Genomic DNA, 20,614 nt, shown 5'->3' on the forward strand with positions numbered 1-20,614 from the left:
ATGGACCAGTCCAAGACACAGAAGCAGAAAGGCTGCAGGGGGTGCCCATCCTCCCCAGCCCCAGCATCACTTCCTTGATGCTCTGGCCACACTGTCCCTTCTTGATACTCTTTTCTCAGCCCAGTAACTGGAGGCCTGGACCCACAGACGGTCTCTTCACTCGAGTCTGCAGGGCTCCTCTTCTGCCTGTGGGTGCAGAGTCTGTCTGTCCTCTCCCCTCTTCTCTCCTAGGGTATTCTCGCCTTTTTGCTCCACTGATTCCCAGAGAATGTGCTCATCCAGCATCCATGGTTGTCTAATAGAGTGGGCTTCCAAAGAGGGGCTGGGAGCTCCCTGCTCATCTGCTGCAGAGAGCTGAGGGTGTCACAGCAAGGCTCACAGTGAGCCCACTGAAGACTGGATGTGATGAGTCCCAGGAAGTGACTGTCGTTGGCAGTAGGAAGCAGCACCTAGAGCAGAGCCACAGCAGAGCACCCTGTAGATACTGAGGGAATCCTGCAGGGACACCCACGAGGGGCATTAGAGGGGAGAAGGTCACCGCCACTGCACTTCAGGACAGGACTCTGGAGCTTGGAGCTTTCCTACCCTCACACAACCTCACCATGAAGGTGGGCAGTGAAGAGCACAGGGGCTAAACCCACACTAGCTCATTTTATGCACTGTCCTTTACAGACAGCAGTGGACACCGAGCGTTTTGCTTGTCTGTTCTTGGTAGTATGTACAGAACCTGGGTGTCCTCAACTATATTAAGATGATATTCATGTAGCAAGTTTCCAAGATAGACCCTAAAAGGTTGCATGCATGAAGCAAGAGAAATCTATTTTCACAGGGACTGAAGAGCTTGCAGTAGAAGGAAGGAAGGGTTGAAGCAGCACAGACAGGCTGCTCTAGTAACACAAAGGACAGCAGGTTGGGTGAGGGTGTGGGGTGACTTAGCTCTCCCCAGGCATGCTCCCTGTGGACTCAGGTTTGGGTCTTGCTGAGAATGGAATGTTTGTGGACCCCCAAACTCATATGTTGAAATCCTGACCTCCAAGATGAGACTGTGGGGGTGGGGCCTTTGAAGGGTGATTAGTTAATGAGGGTGGAGTTCTCACGAATGGGATCAGTGTTCTTACTAAAGAGGTCCCTGAGAGACCTCTCCTTCCTTCTTCCATGCAAGGACACCGTGTATGAACTAGGAAACTGATCCTCACCAGACACCAGATCTAGCGGCACCTCAATCTTAGACTTCCCACACACTAGAACAGGGACAAATTTGTGTTGTTTATAAATCGCTCCAGTCTATGATAGTTGTTTTAGCAGCACAAGTTGACTGAGATGGGTCTCATGGGGTGCAGGGTGTCTAGACTTAAGATTGAGAGCTGCTACACTAAGCCTCACAAAGATCTCAAACCCCAAGCAGTGAGGCTCTGAGACCCTGCTCAGAGAGGAACCTTCACCCCAGCATGCTGAGGGCAACTCCAAGCAGAAGACCACAGTGTCTCCAAGGTAGGTGACACAAGGACACAGATGAGACTCTTCTTGGGGACTTCCAGACCATATGAGATGAGGCTTTGCAGGACTGAGGGGTGCAAAAAGAATGAGTCTGGGAGAGTTAGGAACAGTGAGAGCCTGCTCAGCTTAGGGAGATAGTTCATGGTTGGCTTTTCTTCATAATGGTTAAAAAAGGTATCTGATCCTGCCTTGGAGAGGACAGAGCACAAACTTTGGAATTATGCAAATATGGGGTTGGGTACCCCATGCCATTTATTTAATTTTTCTCAGTCCCAGTGCCTTCATTTTTTGTTGTTGTTGTTGTTGTTGAGACAGCGTCTCACTTCATCACCCAGGCTGGAGTGCAATGGCATGATCTCGGCTCACTGCAACATTTGCCTCCCAGGTTCAAGAGATTCTCCTGCCTCAGCCTCCTGAGTAGCTGGGATTACAGGTGCCCACCATCATGCCCGGCTAATTTTTGTATTTTTAGTAGAAATGGGGTTTCACCATGTTGGTCAGGCTGCTCTTGAACTCCTGACCTCAAGTGATCCACCCACCTTGGCCTCCCAAAGTGCTGGGATTACAGGCCTGAGCCACCGTGCCCAGCTGTCTTCATTTTTTAAGCAGAGATAACGCCACCTACCTCTCAGAGAAATTATAAAGAGTGGATTGCTCATGCAAAGGCAGCATCTAGCCCATCTCTTGGCACTTAACATGTACTCAGTAAATGTTTATGGAAAAATATGCATGCATCATGACCACACACTGACAAAACCTGCATTCTTTGAAGAGTTTATTTGTTTTACTAGGATGGATCTTGCTCATTCTGAACTGAAACTTCCTGAAATGAGAGACACAGGCCTACCTTGGTAACTAAGTATTAGGAGGTGAAAGAAGAATGCTTTTTGAAGGGCCCCTCAACAGGAGCTTAGGACAAGCCATCTCCACTGAGAATGGGAGGGCTCTTGGCTTCCACTGAGGGCCTGTGTTGAAGCAGGACTCAAGAGGCTTTAGTGAATGACCCTGGTTCTGCCTAGAGGACTCTCCAGTGCACCTCCACGCACAGGTGGGTGGCAGATCCCACCCTGGTCCATAAAGCACGGATATCTTTACTTCAATAATTTACATAAGGCTTCCTCTACCATGACTTGTTGGCATTTCAGACTAAGCTGCAACACCAGCTTCAGCACCGAGGCTGTGCAGGATTCATTCCTGCATCCCACAGTTACTCACTGGCGTTGATTCTGTGAGGGGCATTGTCATGGTAATGGGATAATCCATGGGGTATGCATCACCCCTGTCCTTTATTCTAACAGTGGGGATGACGGTTATTCCACAGTGAGGTGAATGTTCTGGTGGAGGGAATCCCTGTGTGCTCCATTTGTCCTGGACTCACAGGGGATGTCAAAAGGGGGTAGCAGCTGAGCTGACATTTCAGAGATAAGTAGGAATTAGCCAGATGGAAAAGGGAGTTGAGTAAGGTCATCATTCAATCATTATTCATTTAGTATTTCTTACCTTGTCCTGTGGTCTGGTTACAGATGACTAAGAACCTTTGTCCTGGGATGCAATGGAAACAGTGTGGAAAGAGTGACAGCCCACTGTATTATCAGGCCAGGTGCTCCAGTCCTAAGGACTCAACAACTCCTTCTCCCAGGATCTCACTTTTACATCAGCCACTGGATTCATTCTTCCTTTAGGACAAGAATTAAGAGCAAAATAATTCCTTTTTTCTTTCTTTACCATTTAAGAGATGAATTTGGTACTGTAAATTAAAAAAAATCTTGATCATCTCTGCTCTAATGAAAATTAGACTCTGATCCATCATCTTCCCATCCAATCATCCACCAATCCTATTTTTTTAATTTTAGATTCAGGGGGAATATGTGCTGGTTTGTTACATGGGTATATTGCATAGTGCTGAGGTTTGGCTTCTAGTGTGCCCATCACCCATAGAGTGAGCATAGCATCTAATCCATAGTTTTTCGGCCCTTGCCCCACTCCCTCCCTCCCTGTGTCATCCCCAGTTTCTATTGTTTCCATCTTTATGTCCGTGTGTACCATTGTTTAGCTAGCAGTTACAAGTCTGAACATGCAGTATTTGTTATTTTGTTTCTGTATGAGCTCCCTTAGGATCATGGTGTCCAGCTGCAACCATGCATGCATACATGCTGTGTAGTATTCCATGCATCTACCCATCCTTAATCCATCCTCCAACACTGACCCAGGTCCCTCTGAGCTCTCAGCATGCCACTAAGATACCAGAAGTGGAGACACATGAGCGATGCCCTCTGAACTTGAGGTCCTTGCTGAGGATGACATTTGGCCTCTGACTTCAGGCTGCACTAGGCTAGAGCACACTCATTGTGCTGTGTACAGGTGTTCCCACAGCCACACAGCTTCATGGTGTCTGCCTCTCTGTCTGAGCACATCTAATGTTTTCTGCCACTTTATTACAAAGTCTGACTTTATAATGCAAAGTGACTCCAAACAGGCACTAGTAGACATTTCTTGTTAAAGCATAGATAGCTTTAACATTCTTTTTGACTAGTTATTTTCCTCTGTAAAAATAAGATCTCAATTAAAACAATGGAGCATAAAATTAAATTTCTGAAGAGTACAGGGATATGTCTATTTTGTTATGTTCTCTGCTGTGGACTGGCACAGTGATGAGCACATGATAGGCACTTGATAAATATTTATCAGATAAAATAGCATTATGGCTCACAACGATGGCATATCCCAAGGAGTTGAACAGTGTCCAAGAGCACTACAAATTGAAACATAAAATAGCATGTTTTACACTTCGTAGTAATAAAACAAAACTAAACGGGTAAGCTTGGTTGAATCAGGAGGACTTTAAGGGCCCTTGCAATCTTGCAGTTTTACGATTCTAGGAAAATGGGGCAGGATCAATTGGGAATTAGAGGGAGGAATATTTGGATTCTGCATGGGTTGTTTCGTAAGCTCCTGTGGAGGTAGATCGAGGTGGCACTGCTGAGCCCCTCTATTAAGGGTTCTATGGGGCACATTCCTCATAGCAGGGATAGAAACCGTTACCACTACAGTTGCCAGCTGTGCTGAGGAGGGTGAGAGTCCTTCCGTGATCAGGGTCTAGCCTCCTGACCTGGCCCCCCCAGAGTCCTTAAGTCAGCAGCTTCAGGAATCTGCATCTATAATGAGCCCACCAGATTGCCCATTTGCATGCTTCGGGTGAGCGCCCTGGGAACAGCACTGCCGAGATCCCTTAGGGAGACAACAGCGGACATGAGATTCGGGCCTCGGCTTGGCTGCCTCCTGGATGTGTGTGGTTTGGGATTTGCCATCTGACTTCACTGAGACTCCTCTCTGGCCTTTCATCAATGTGGCTATGACTTCTTCCCTAAGAGTCTTTGCAAGTTTCAATGAGGTAGAGTCCATGAAGAGATGTTGAAATGGAGAAGGTTGCTGAAGTTTCAAGACTGGGGTTAGGAGTAAGCCTGTGCCTGAGGTTAGTGGATGGCTCTCTGTCCAACATTAGAGATGAATCTTCTGTTGGTATTAGGGGTATCTTATGGCCAACTAACTTCGGCAGTGACAAGGTCAATCTTAAGCCAAGATTAAGGTGGGCTCTATCTTTGCGGGTTAGTGTCAGGGCTTTGGAGAAAGGCAAGGTGGCTCAGGACTAGGACTGTAGCAACCTTGCACCTGGCGATGGAAGGGGCTGCCCCAGAGCAAAGTCAGTAGCATGGGGCTGTAAAGCTGGCCTCACTGGAGGACTTAGGGCAGGGGTGAATGATCCCCACAAGAAAGCTTGAAGGATTCCTGCTCTGCTTTGAAAGTCAGGCCAATGACCTCCAAATTCCCCTCCAATTTTATTCTTGCTCATTTTATGACCCTATAATAAGGTAACCAGTCACAGAGTGAGGCTGTTACTTTATATTATAATTTGCCATAAATACTTCAATGATAACCCCAGTATGTTAAAGAACTCTTAAAGCTTTTTAAAATATAAATACATATTCTACTGGGAATCACTAGGTTATAAGGTACTTTGTATTTTTATAGAGTTAAAAGGGAAAAAGATGTCAGATGTTACCCTGATAGAATGTTTTTTTTTTAAGACTCTTTGAAAAAGCCCGCATAACATTTTCTGCTTCACTCCCGACAGCTCCTGCCAGTCTAGTTGACAATGGGATGTCAGTGGCTCCAGCCCCGAGAGGCACACTTGTTGAGTCAGGGCCAAGGGAGGATAGGCGTAACTGGTCCGAATGGAGGTGCAGGCAGGCACCAAACCAGAGCTGGGGAGGTGCTGGAAACTGATTCTCCTGAAGATAAAATGAGAGAGGCCCATAAATGAGCAGCGATTGGGTCCCAGTGACACAACTGGCTATTCAGTTTCTCTACCTCCCCTGTCTTGTGAAGAGCAAGGAGTGGCTCTAGTTTTTTTCAAAGCTGGCCATAGAGTAATTCTATCAAATTCAGTATTCACTATTCACCTACATCCACAGCTAGAATACCCCTCACCGTGTCTCAGAAATAATCCAGACTATAAATTCAGAAAGGAAGTTGGCTGTGCAAGATGTATCAATATCCTATATGTGCCTGAAGATATATTTAGTAGAGAAAGAAAAGTATCTGTGCCTTATGTGTTCTCTGACCTGGACACGACCACTAGAAGTGTAACTCAAGATATATTTTGTCGATCACTCAATCTGTGGAGTGTCTGTGGCTGAAAAGTGAAAGGTAAGTTCCACAATTGAGTATACTTGGCAGAATTCATCAGGATTCTTTGCTACTGAGTTTCTCAGAGCTGTTAGTATGGTGGTGTATGGTCTGTCTTTCCAAGGAGGGTAAGATTGTCCTCCAGTGCCCTTCAGCTGCACATCTCATGGAGCCAGTGTTTATCAGAAGATACATTGGGAAATTCTAACTTAGAGGCTTTGGTTGAAGACAAATATAAAGCAAAAAATCACGAAAATCCACCAGTATGTGGCAGTGAGTATACAGAAAGCTTTTTACTATATTTAATTAATTCAGTAATTAATCAAGTGAACAAAAGAAAAAGAAAATATAAACTAATAATTTCATTAATTGGCTTGATTGCATTAAGCCCTAAATTTTGCATAATAATGGAATTTTGTGGTCATTTTGATACATGTGGAATCATAGAAAAAAACTGAAGTTCTTACAATGACTTGCCTGTTGACAAAGCAAATAAGATTCATTTACATGGCAAATCAGGAACAGAGGGGAACATCCTTGACTTCTTAAAAAACATCTGCAAAATCCTACAGCTAGCATCATACTTAACGATGAGAAACTGAATGCATCTCACCCTAAATCAGAAGTAAAGCAACGGTGGCCACTCTTCTTATTCTTTTTTTTTTTTTTCTCTTTTTGAGACGGAGTCTCCCTCTGTCACCCAGGCTGGAGTGCAGTGACGCGATCTCGGCTCACTGCAACCTCCGTCTCCTGGGTTCAAGCGATTCTTCTGCCTCAGCCTACCAAGTAACTGCGACTACAGACATGAGGTGGCCACTCTTCCTACCACTTTTATTCCACATTGCCCTGGAAATCCTTGCTAATGCAATAAACAGGTAAAGGAAATAAAAGGCATGCGTGTTGGATAGAGAAATAAAACTGTCCTCGTTCTCAGATGATAAGATTGTCTGAAGAAAATCCCAAAGAATCAACAACAACAAAAACTCCTGGAACTAGTAAGTGGTGATAATTAGGTTGCAGAATACAAGGTTAACATTTAAAAATCAACTGCTTTATATAATACATGTATGTGATATATATTAGCAAAGAATATTGGAATTTGAAATTAAAAACAAAATTTCATTCGCATCTGCATCCAAAGTATGAAATACTCAAGGCATAAATCTAACAAAATACATATATGCAAGATCCATATTAGGAAAACTGTAAAACTGATGAAAAAAATAAATAAAATCTATATTAATGGAGAGATATTCCATGTATATAGAAAGGAAGACAACATTGTCAAGGCATCAGTTCTTCCCAACTTGATCTATACATTCAATGAAAGCCTGATTAAAATCCATGCAAGCTATTTTGTGGATGGGGATAAACTGATTTTAAAGTTCATATGGAAGGCGAAGACCCAAGATAGCAAGTGCAATATTGAAGGACACAAACAAAAGTCAGAGAACTGACACTACCAATGACAATCAAGATAGTGTGATATTGGCAAAAAAAAAAAAAAGAGAGAGAGAGAGAGACAAATCAAGGGAACAGAATAGAGAGCCTAGAAATGAATCCACAGAAATATACTCAACTGATATTTGACAAGGAGCAAAGGCATTCCAATGGAGAAAAGAGAGGCTTTTCAACAAATAGTACTGAAAAAAGTAGACATCAACATGCCAAAAAAAATAGACACAGATTTTTTCACTGTTCACAAAAATTACCTCAAAATAGATCATAGTCTAAGGCACACAACTATAGAACTCCTAGAAGGTATCATAGGAGAAATTCTCGGAGACTTGGGTTTGGTGAAGACTTTTTAGATACAACACCAAAAGCACTTTCCATGAAAGAAAAAGTTAAATTGAGCCCACTAAAATTAAAAGTTTCTGATTTGCGAAAGACATGGATAAGATAATGAAAACAGCAACTATCGACTGAAAAAAACCAATGTTTGCCAAACAAATATCTGATTAAGTACTGGATCCAAATATACGAAGAACTCTTAAAACTTAACAACAAAACAACACAATTTAAAAAGCAGAAAAAAAGACTTGAACAGGCACCTCACCAAAGAAGACATACAGATGGCAAATAAGCATATAAAACAATGCTCAGCATCATATGTCAGCAGGAAAACACAAATTAAAACAACCATGAGACACCACTACACACCTATAGGAATGGCCAAAATCCAGAACCCTGACCACACCAAATGCTGGAGAGGATGTGGAGCAGCAGGAACTCATTCATTGCTGGTGGGAATGCAAAGGGACAGCCACTTTGGAAGACAGTTTGTCTGTTTCATCTAAAATTAAACATCTTCATTCCAGCACTTGTCCTTCTTGGTATTTACCCAAGTTAAAAACTCATGTCTAGAGAAAAAGCCTCATATAAGTTTATAGAAGCTCTATTAATAACTGCCCAAGCCTAGAAGCCACCAAAGTGTCCTTTGGTAGCTGAAAGGATAAACAAACTCTGATAATACATGCAATAAAATATCATTCAGCGATAAACAAGAAACGAGCTATCAAGCCACATGAAGACATGGAGGAAACTTAATTCATGGGGTGAAAGAAGCCAATCTTAAAGGGCTTCATACTGTATGATTTCAATTATATGACATCCTGGAAAAGGCAAGGGATTTTCGGGGATGGGGGGAGATGAATAGGTGGAATATAGAGGAATTTTAGGGTACTGATATGAGTCTGTATACCACTGTAATGATGGATCCATGTCAATATACATTTGTCCAAAACCCACAGAATGTACAACACAAGGAATAACCCTAAACTATGGACTCTAGTTAATAAGGTATCAATAGTGTCTCATCAGTTGTAACAAATCTATCACACTAATGTAAAATGTTGATAATAGGCGAAATGGTGAGTTGAGGGGGTTAGGGAATATATGGTATCTCTCTGTATTTCCTATTTATTTTTTTCTGTAAACCCAAAACTGCTGTAAAAACAGTGTATTAATTAAAAAATACAAAGAAAAAAGTTACTGGAATTCACTGAGATGTGGCAGTGAGTAAACAACGTTTTATCAATTTAATAAAAGTTTTCTTCAGTACTTTAATCAAAGACAAAAACCAGAAAAACAGAAAATAAGCCAATAATTAAAGCAATTCAGCAGAATTTACTGAGCCTTAACTTTGGTATAATAAAATTTTGGGAGTATTTTGATACATACAGAATCATAGAAGAGAATGGAGGCTCTCAGAATGGCTCGCTTGCCTGCTCACAAAGAGAACAAGATCAACTTACATGATTAAACCTCATGGCAAGTGGAAGGCTCTTATCACAGTGTTAGGCACATAGTGCATACTCAGGAAAGCTGACACAGTGCCAGGCAGTTTATGGTCTGCACCAGACAAGCAGAACATGAATGCATGCAATAAAATAGAGAACCGAGAGCTCATGGTACACTACAGTAACCAAGGAAAAGCCTCATAATGAAACTGGAGTTTGAGCTAATATTAAAGTAAACAAAAAATAAGAAGAAAATATGATAGGCAAATAAAAGGAATGCAGGCAAAAACAAGCAAAAGCAATAGAAAGGTAGGAAGAAAGACGATGTGAACAGAAATGCAGAAGCACGCCCCTTACTCCTTGATGAGAAACACTGCATGGATCCTTCTTCCCAAGAAAGTGGTGGTTCCCAGGAGCCATCAGCATAAGACTCTTGGTTATGAGGTGAGCTGGACCCAGCAGATGGAGGGGAAGCAAGCGTGAAGTGGCTTCACAGCCCACATCTGGGCCGTCCAAGGTGGGAGTGGAAGATGGTCACAGCACAACTTGTCAGGAGGCAGCGGGGACATCAGTGGAGGCGTTGACCTCTTCAGGATAGCGTTCCCTGAAGTTTCAAACACAGAAATAATGGCAGCCCAGGGTGCCTCTCTGCAAATTTTATGCTGTAGCCTGAAGGACATTTCCTAACTCAACAAAATGAGCAGTGGTACATAAATGTTAAGATATTATCTCAATTTATTTTATTTGGTAGTTTAAAAAGACTTGAATAGTACTGCTGGTTTCATGGAACCTAATGTTAGCCACTTTTCTTTAACAGCTTTATTGAAATATAATACCATAAAATTCACCTATTTAAAGTGTACAATTCAATGTTTTTTAACTAGATTCAGAGCTGTGCCAATATCATCACGATAAAATTGGGCACATTTTGATCACCTGAAACAGAAATCCTGTGCCACTAGCAGTCACTTCCCATTCACTCCAACCTCAGCCTGGGCAATCTCTAATCTATTTTCTGTCTCTGTAGATTTGCCTTCTCTGGGCATTTCAAATAAATAGGACCCTATAATATGTGGCCTTTTGTGTCTTGATTCTTTCACAAAGTGTGTTCTCAAGATCCATCTAGGTTGTGGCATGCATCAATCATCACTTCATTCCTTTTTATCATCAAACAATATTAACTGTATGGATATATCACCTTTCGTTCACCCCTTCTTCATTTGATGGGCATTTACAGTGTTTCCAATTTTTATCTACTATGAACAATGCTGCTGTAAACATTTGCCTACAAGTGTTTCTGTGATCATATGTTTCATTTCTAGGAGAGAAGTTACTGATTAATAAGATTAATCTATATTTAACTTTTGAAAGACTAAGCTGTTTTCTAAGAGGTTGCACCATTTTATATCTCCACCAGCAAGACAATTTTTCCACGTCTTTCACAATTGTAACTTTCTATTTTATTATAGCATCCTAGTAGGTGTGAAGTGGTATTTTATTGTGATTTTGATTTGAGTTTCTGTAAGGACTAAATGTGTTGAGCATCTTTTCATGTGCTTATTGGCTATTTACTATATTTTTTACAGAAATGACTATTCAGATAGTCTGTTTTTAATTGAATTGTCCTTTTATTCTTGAGTTGTGTTGTTTTAAATACATATTCTGGATATAAGGCCCTTATCAGATATATGATTTGCAAATATTTTCTCTTATTTTCTGGATTGCTGTTTCATTTTCTTTATGGTATCATTTGAAATATAAAGCTTTAATTTTGATTAACTGCAATGTATCTATTTTTTTCTTTTTCCATTTGTTTTTGTGGTTATAGCTAAGAAGCTATAGTCTAATCCAAGTCAGAAAGAGTTGCTCCTGTATTTTCTTTTAAGAGTTTTATAGTGTTTGATCTTACCTTCAGGTCCATGATTTTAAGTTTATTTTTGAGTACGATGTGAGGTAGGATTACAACAGATAACTACAGATATAAATCCATAGTTTTCTATTTTTGTATTATATTTGTCTAGTTTTGATATCAAGGTAATACTGGGCTCATAAATGAGTTGGGACATAATTATTCATCTGCTACTTTTCCAAAGAGATTGAGTAAAACTGATGTTAAATCTTCTTTAGATGTTTGATAGACTTCCCTGTAGAATGATCTGGTTCTGGAAATTATTTTTAAGGAGTTTTTAAAGTATAAATTCAATTTATTTGATGCTTGATTGCAATATTGATTATCTATTTCATCTTGATTGATTTTTGATAGTTTGGTTTCTGAGGGATGGGTTTATTTCTTCTAAATTATTAAATTTATGGGAATAAAGATATTCATATTTTGTTAGATGTTATTTTTAATGGCTGTAATGTCTGAGGTGACATCCCCATCTCAGTTTTTATATTGGTGATTTGTCACATTTATTGTAAGTTTATCAACTTACTGATTTTTTTTGGAAGAATCAGTGTTTGGTTTCATTGATTTTCTCTTGTGTTTTATATTTTCAACTTTGTTCATTTTTGCTGCTATCTTTATTATTCATTCCTTCCCGTTGCTTCCAGTTTAGTTTGGAACTTATTAATTTGAGTATTTTCTTTTATTCTAATGAAACCTTTAGTGCTATGAATTTTCTTCTCAGCATGCTTTTGATCTATTATGTTTTACTTTTTGTCCAGGCTGCCTGCACTGGTGGCTCTGGGTGGGTAGGGTAGTCTTGGGCCCAGCAGGGGATAAGACAACTTTCCCTGAAGATGACTTTTTTTCCTGAAGTCCTAATAATTGATCTTTTACCTTGGTAAAACTTGCCTGATTTGGTCAGAGGAACACTGTTGCATTTGGAGGGAAAATCATCCCACTTGATTGCTAGATTGAGGATCATAAAATACTGGCTCTGTGTGGCCTTCAACTATTAGCAGTGGTGACAAGAAAACTTGTAGCTATACAGTTTCTCCCAGACCAGTGCACCTACTTCTCCTAAGCTTTCAGAGTTCTCATTTGGTTGTGTCTTGTACCTTTCCAAGGGCTTATAGTCTAGCAGGGAGAGGAGGGCAAAAAGTGTCTATGGCATGTTGTCCAGATTAAAAAGTATACAGTTCCTTTTCTACAATTTTCTTTGTCTGGCTTTGGTATCAGGGTAATAATACTGGACTCAAATAATGAGTTCGGAAGTGCCTCCTACTCTTCTTTTTGGGGGGAAGATTTTGTGAAGAATAGTAGTAATTCTTCGAATGGTAGATATCATAAGTGAAGTCATTTGGGTTTGAGCTTTTATCTGTGGGATTCAATTTCTTCTCATGAATCTATTTACCATTTCTAATAGTTTGTATATTTCTGGGACTTTTCCCCATTTCATCTAAGTTATCTAAATTGTTGGCATACAGTTTCTCATAGTATTACTTTATAATACTTTGCACTTTCATGATATTGGTAGTAATGCCCCTTCTTTTACTCCTGATTTTAGTAATTTGAGTCCTTTTTTTTTTAACTAATCTAGTTAAAGGTTTGTCAGTGTTGCTGATCTTTAATGAACTTTTCATTTCATTGAATTTCTCTCATTTTCAACTTTCTAATTAATTTCTATTTCACTCTTTATTATTTCCTTTTGTCTGCTTTATTTTTGTCTGCTTTATTTTGGTTTATTTTCTAGTTTCCTAACATGAAATAAGTGTTAGCTAAATGATTTAAAATATTTCTTCCTTTTTAATGTAGGCATTTATAGGTATAATTTTCCCTCAAAACACTATTTTAGGTGTATCCCATAAGTTTTGGCAAGTTGTGTTTTTCTTTTTATTTATCTTAGAGTACTTTTTATTTTCTCTGTAATTTCTTAATCAATGCATTGGGCATTTTTAAAAGTGCTACTTAATTTCCACTGATTTCTGAATTTCTCAAGTTCTTTTCTGTTATTTATTTCTAATTTAATTCCGTTGTGATGAGAGAACACACTTTGTATTTACTGAGGATTGTTTTATTATATATCATACTTTCTATCCTGGACAATGTTCATGTGTGCTTGAGAAGGATGTGTATTCTGCTGTTGTTGGTTGGAGTGCTCTATAAATGTCTCTTAGGTCCTGTTGGGTTTACAGTGTTGCACACATCTTCTGCATCCTTGCTGACCTGCCTAGTTGTTCTAATGATTAATGTCCGATGATGAAGTCATCAAGGATTAATGTTAACTTGTCTATTCTTCCTTTTAATTCTGTCAGTACTGGGGGGGGACTGTGTTGTTGAATGTGTATATATTTATAAATGTCACGTCTTCCTGATATGTTTACAATTATAAATTGTCTTTATACCTAGTAATGTTTGTTGTTATTTATTTATTTATTTTTGAGATGGAGTTTTGCTCTTGTCACCCAGGCTGGAGTGCAATGGTACAATCTCAGCGCACTGCAGCCTCCACCTCCCAGTTTCAAGTGATTCTCCTGCCTCAGCCTCCCGAGTAGCTGGGATTACAGACGTGTGCCACCACACCCAGCTAATTTTTTTACTTTTTAGTAGAGACGGGGTTTCGTCACATTGGCCAGGTTGGTCCCAAACTCCCAACCTCAGATGATCTGCCCACCTCAGCCTTCCAAAGTGCTGGGATTACAGGTGTGAGCTACTGCACCTGGCCTATTGTTTGAAAGTTTCTTTTCCCCTGATATTTCTATAGCCACTCCAGCTCTCTTATAAGTGCTATTTTCATGGCATATATTTTTCCACTCTTTTGCTTTCACCCTATTTGTACCTTTTAATCTAAAGTGTATCTGCTGAGGACAGCATAGTTGGATCCTCTTTATTTATTCAGTTTAAAATTATGCTTTTTTATGGGATTGCTTAAATCACTTATATTGGATGCTATTACCCATCTGATTACATCGACATCTGCCATTTTGCTTTTAGTTTTCTATGTCTCATGCTTTTTCTCATTCCTCTGTTCCTTATTTACTGCCTTCTTTCATATGAAGTGAATCTTTTCCAGTGTAAGATTTCAGTGTTTAATGAATTTTTATTTTATAATTGTTAGTAATCTTTTTATTCATTGAACTAATGCTTACAAGATACATCTTATCAGAACCCACCTTCAATTTACATTAATTTAATTTCAGCAATATTTTATGTCTTTTGAAGGAAGCTGAGGAAAGAAAGCACACACACACACACACACACACACACACACATAGATAATGAGAGAGAATTTTTAGTACCCTATTTCCTAGCTTGGGTCTGCACCATCATCTGCTGTCTCCCTTACTGCAGTGCAGCTTTGGCCCCATTCCTTTCCTCTTGAGCTATTATTTTCCAATACATTGCATTTCCATATGATATAGGCACACAATACTATTATACACGTAATGCTTTTTTTTTTTTTTGAGATGGGGGTCTCACGCTGTCACCCAGGCTGGAGTGCAGCAGCACAATCTCGGCTCACTGCAACCTCTGCCTCCTGGGTTCAAGTGATTCTCCTGCCTCAGCCTCCTGAGTAGCTGGGATTACAGGAACCTGCCACCATGCCTGGCTAATTTTTTATATTTTCAGTAGAGACAGGGTTTCACTACTTTGGCCAGGCTGGTCCCAAACTCCTGGCCTCGTGATCTGCCCACCTTGGCCTCCCAAAGTGTTGGAATTACAGGCTTGAGCCATCGCACCCAACCCTCATAATGTTTTTTAAAATTTTTAAAAACATGTTAAGAAAAAAGTAGAAGAAATACAGCATTATACTATTTTCTACAATTTTCTATGTAATTGTCTTTGTTGATACTATTTGTTTTTCGCATGGATTCAAATTACTCTCACATGTCACTCACTTTCAGCCCGAAGAACTTCCTCTGTATTTCTTGTAAGGCAAGTCTGCTAGCAATACATTATCCCAGATTTTGTTTATCTGGTGTATTAGTCAGCTTGGGCTGCCACAAAAAAATACCACAGACTGCAGGCTTAAACAACAGTGTTTATTTTTTCACAGTTACGGAGGCTGAAAGTTCAAGATCAAAGTCTGACATGGTCAGTTTCTAGTGAGGGCTTTCTTCCTGGCTTGCAGATGGCCGCCTTCTCAATGCGCCCTCACACGACACACCCACACACATCCACAGAGAAAGAACAAGAGAGAAAGAGAGAGAGGGAGAGAGAGAGAATGCGAGTGCACACTTTGTCCTCTTCTTATACAGACGTGAATCCTATTGAATAAGGGCCCTCACTTAATCTTAATTATCACCATAAAGGTCCCATTTCCAAATATAGTCACATTGTAGGATGGGGCTTCAATCTATGACTTTGTTTTAGCTTCATTTTAAAGTAGTTTGATGGATATAAGAGCCCTGATTGAGTTTTCCCCCCCTTTCCTTTTGGCACTTTGAATATGTCATCTTACTGATTTTTGGCCTCCATTTTGTCTGATTTGGAGTTGATCATTAATCTTATTGGAATTATCTTGTTCATGATAAGTCATTTTCTCTTGCTGCTTTCAAGATTTCTTTTTGAATATAATGTGTCTAAGTGTGGATCTCTTTGTGAAGAGCTTCTTGGGTTTGTTGAAGAATGTTTTGCATTGAATTTGGTATGTTGATGGCAATTATTTCTTTGAACATTTTAAATTCTCCTTTATTTCATCTTCTTCTGGTACTCTATTATTTTTATACTGGTGTGTTTAATAATGTCTAATATTTCTGTAAGTGTCCATTTTTTAAATTCTTTTCCTCTCTCTTGTATAGTATTTATAGTTTAGATTTTTAAGTGTTTTGCTTGCTTCTTCTGCCAGCTCAAACCTATTGTTGAGCCTCTGTAGTAAAATTTTTATTTGGGCTATTATTATATTTTTCAACTCCAGAATTTCCATTTTGGTCTATTATAATTTATATGTCTTTATTGATTTTCTTTATCTAATGAGACATTGTCATCATAACTTTAATTACTTCATAACTTTAATTAAGGATAATTTTCTTTAATTCTTTGAATATATTTATGATAGCTACTTTGATGTCTTTGCCTGATAAGACCAACATCTGGGCCTCCTCAAAGGTAGAGCCCACTGGCAGCTTTTTTCCTTCTTGTATATGACTGAGTTTTCCTCTTTGTATGTCTGGTAATTTTTTGTTGAAAACTTCTAAAGGGAAATATCTAGAGTAGTAACTCTAGATACTGATCCCCTCTTCCAAGCTTGTTGATGTTGTTTGCTGCTTTATATGTTAATTATTTGGCTATGGTGGTTCAGAAAAGCTATTTCCCTTCAAGTGTGCTGTGTGTGATGTCATGCTCAAATTTCTCTTCTTTTTATCTCAAGCCTACCTTCCTAGGGCCTGTCACATGATCAACACTGTTTAGTTGCCAGCCTCTGATTGGTTCAAGGTTGTGCTTAAGCCCTCTGAGCTAGTAACTGCCCCCTCCCTTTTATCATAACATCTGTATGTGGCTTGGAGACGTCTAAAGGAAGACTGTTGGAGAAGTTTGTGAGTTTCCTTCATATTCAGCTAAGGACTTTTATCTCAAAAGTTGTCTCTCCAGTCACTCCTCAGATGGAAGATCCTTGGCTATGCACAGACTTCCTGACCACCAGCAATGACTGGAAATTTTTTTAGCCTTCTTTAGTCTCTCTCTTTCCCTGATCTCCCTAATAAACTTCTGGCTAGTCTCTTTGTATTGCTATTACATCAAGCTGTTAGACTTCACCAATTACTAGCTGACTTCAACTATACTTGGGATAAAATTTACTCAATACTCTGATCCACTTGAAGTCCGGCCCCTTGACAGCAGCAGGGTGTTAACAGACATCGAGCTTGTTCTGACCTTCCTTTGAGTAGGACTTCTGCTGTATGGAGCTGAAGTGGGAAGCTGGGGGGTGGGGGTGGTGCTTGCTCTCCATGACTGCCCCATGTGTTTTTTTATGAATCAGGAACTATGGAGTGTGGTGCTGGACAGGTGAAAACTGGTGCCACTTCTGAGCACTATCCATTATAAATCTTCTGTATCTCAGAATGAAGGAGAATAGAATCTAGTGGTTTTCCAGATTGTAAGCCTACCCATAATAGCTTTATCTCAGAAAGCTGGAAGGGAGGAGAGTGGCTCTTTATTTTAACCAATCCTACTAAAGAAGCTCCCCCATAATACAGAGATATATGGGAAAAGGAGACTGAATTTTTCACCAGTTGCCCTGCCAATCTTACTTACTTAATGGAAGTCGGGAGTGGGGAAATGCGCATTGCCACTGACTGCTACCATGCACTCAACATAGATCTTCTGTAGCAGGGAGCTGTGCAAAATGTGATTTCCTGGTGTTCACTGGCTTCTAGAAAGTTAGGGGGAATGGGGACTATGACTTTACTGACAAGACCACTGTGACAACTCAGCCACAAGGCAGAAATGTGGGGCAGGAGGTGGGGGCAGTCTCTAGAACAAAGGCCCAGCCTTCTGCTGAGAGATTCCATAGATTTTGTTCTCAATTTGCTTTAAGCCTTTTGATAAATCTCCACATACTTTGAATGACTGCTAAATTTCATAAGCTTAGCAGGTGTCTCTCTGGGGGAGAGCTTTCCCAGGGCTCTTTGCAGCACCATTCTGGAAGTCCTACCTTCATGCCATTAGTTTTTGAGCACTGACTGCTTCATCCTACAAAATTGGAGAAAATAATATTTTATCTCCATATGTTGTTATTGTGACTGTTATATTAAATTATTTTTCACAATCATCGCCTCCCCTCACTGAACTATTATACCAATATACTGCTTTATAGCACCAAATTTACTTTAGCAAAAATCACTGTCAATAAGTAGAAATGGCAATTTCAGGTGACTTTGATCTTTGGCAAGGCTATAATTGGTCCACATGATACAATCAACAGACTGGATCATTATTTTATATAACAAATTTTATTCATTTTCCCCTCTCTTCAATTTAATTACCCTAAAGCTTTTGATGGAAAGCACATTAGTATTCCAAGAATGATAATATAAAAATGTCCTAGTTACTGGAGAAGCTGTTAAAAAAGAAATGTGGAACGGAAGCATGGCAGGCAGCACTGAGTTGACAGTTTGGGAGGATGACAAAGCTCAGATGAGAATTAAGAACTTGCCTACTCTCTCAGCCTGGTCCATCTTACTCTGAGACCTGAAAGGTCGTTCCTATCCCTGTGTCTCACTACACCTTTGGGGGATGCAAGCAAAGCTTTGTGCAATAAAGGGGTTCAGTGAGATCAGCATGTATGTTTAACTTTTTCCTCTGGGTCAAGAAAGTGGAACTATCACATAATAGAGGCATGGGGGGTGGCAGAAACAATAAATTATTGCAGTCACAGGATCTGAAAGATAAATGGAGACATGATGGCCATCTAGCACATTCAATTTCTAACTTTTTTAAAAATCAGAAGTAACTTTTTAAAAAGAAAAACATATAGGGATCCCCAGTGTATAAGTGTTGCTGCTCTGGTAGCCGTGGTGTTGGGGCAGATTCTGCCACCCTGATTTGCCTGTGCCTCCAGAGGTGCCTAAGACAGTACTACTAATTTCTGGGCTGTTTAGAACTCATGTGAAAGCCTGATCAGAACCAATCTAACTCATGTGAAAGCCTGATCAGAACCAATCTTTCATTCTGGGAGTATGAAATTATATAGTGTGATGAGGCACCAAAAGTGAAAAGATATCAACCCTGTGTCCATCCATTCTAAAGCCATTATTGAATCTTGCCTGGGGAGTCAGCTCCTGTCCTGGCCAAACCCTATATTTGGGCTTTTAGTCCATACCATAAGCAATTACAAAGACCTCCCCTAGGCTATTTTATATAAATGCATACAAATTAGAAACTGAGCCTTTTGCTAGCATTCACATTGGTTGCAGTCAGGAATGTACTTCCTCTCCCAATATTTGCAAATCTGATTAGTGCCTAGAAAGAATGAGGTGCATTAAAAAATGAACGTAACACTGAGGGTGGAGAAGGGTCTCTTGGCTGCATCCTTTACCTCTGAGTCACTGAGAGGAGCTCCCTTTGCAAAGGTAGCACACCATGATTTCTCTACATCTTCCCTGCCCTCCTTTTGAGATGCAATTTATGTCCTGTGAAGAGATCCACCGAGGCTGGGGAACCGACCTTGCAGCAGACATTAGACAGTGGCTCACTGGAACAGCAAGCTGGATGAAGGGGCTGCTGAGAAGAGGATCTGCAGCTAGTGAACTACTATATGGGGCCAAGTCACCTGGTGGGACCCTCCACTAGCACTATTTTGGCAGAAGAATGATCCACAAGTCCATGCAGCAACAGCTGGCATCATCAGAGTTTATCGGGGCACAATGGGAACAGGAAGACAAGGCACATCACCTAGCATCAGCAGACACCAGCTAAAGCCCAGAAGGAGACTGTGGATTTCTTCCCTGCCATTCCCCACACTGCCTTAAAGATCCAGAAGCTGCTCAGCCTCATAAACCTGGATGCCTTCTTAGGGAAACATTCAAGAAAGCCTGGGAGACTAAACATTTCTATGTGAAGAAAAATTAAACACAGGGACTGCATAAATTAATATGTTGCAGTCAACTGTAAATGGTGAAGGAGTAAGAGCAAATATTCAACACACACACGTGCACACACACACGCACACACATACATGCACACATGCGCACGCATGCGTCCACGTGCACGTGCACACACACACACGTTCTCATATACATTTTAACCAGCAGGTGGAGGCTGGAGCTTTGGCCAGTAGAGGAGATGTCCATCTTCAGAACTGCCTATATAGCTGGTCTGACAGAGGGGTCAGGCCAGAGGTCGCCTGAAGCTCATGGAAGTTGGGCAGGTATGGGCCAGGTAGAAAAGGCTTTTTCAAAGAGAGGTTTCCTCGGTGAGGAAGCCAACCAGGTGGAGGATGCAGTCACCCTGATTCAGAGCCTTTGTAGGTGGGAAGGCCATGGAACACATCTGAAGGGACTTGAGGCTTCAAAGAAACAGTCATCCAAAACCTCTGCCCTTTTCCTTCTTGTTCTATGGCTAATCTCTATGTTATAAATTAATAGTCTGAGTAAGTCTCAGTCTTTAAATGTCTCTCAGTAATTTCTGAAAGTTCTTGGCTGTGAGTACTGCAAATATTCCTTCTGCTCTATCCTCTCTTTCTTCTTGTTCTCTCATTCCTATTAAGTATAGGCATGCCTTTTGAAATTGTCCCACAGCTTCTGGACATTCTGTTCTGTGTTTTTCATCCTCCCTCCTTGTGTTTTGGTTTGAGAAGTTCCTC

The sequence above is a fragment of the Pongo pygmaeus genome, chromosome 11, assembly GCF_028885625.2.
Source record: "Pongo pygmaeus isolate AG05252 chromosome 11, NHGRI_mPonPyg2-v2.0_pri, whole genome shotgun sequence".
NCBI lineage: Eukaryota > Metazoa > Chordata > Mammalia > Primates > Hominidae > Pongo > Pongo pygmaeus.